The following is a 538-nucleotide window of genomic DNA, read 5'->3' as shown; positions in this document are numbered from 1 at the left end:
ATATTAAAATTAACAAAATTAATTTTAATAAAAAAACTTTAATATATATATAACTACTTTATCATATAATATATATTAAACTATATGTTATATCAAATATAACATATAACTTAGTTCAATATTGTATCCAATACAATATAATCTATGGTTTAATTCTCTCAACAATGATATTTAATATAAGTCCCATTTATATTAAGTTTAATTATATGAATCCAATTCACATAATTAATATTTGAATTATATTCAAATATTTAATTTCTCTCAATTAAAATACTTAATATTAAAATGTATCAGATACATTATATTAACTATATCGTATATAATTAATTCGCTCAATTAATTTGAACAATTCAAATTAATCCTAAAAATGATTCTCATTAAATCTCGTTGAGCTACTGAGGGGACCTCATGGACCTGTAGCTTGAAGCTCCAACGGTACGTGAATAATTAATTAAACTATTTAATTAAATTATTAATCATCCGTTAACTGTCAAACACTCTACTAAAGACCGACAGCTGCACTCTTCGCACTACAGAT

Source organism: Benincasa hispida, chromosome 12 (assembly GCF_009727055.1).
Source record: "Benincasa hispida cultivar B227 chromosome 12, ASM972705v1, whole genome shotgun sequence".
In the NCBI taxonomy this organism is placed as follows: domain Eukaryota; kingdom Viridiplantae; phylum Streptophyta; class Magnoliopsida; order Cucurbitales; family Cucurbitaceae; genus Benincasa; species Benincasa hispida.
Note: the sequence above shows the minus strand (reverse complement) of the source record.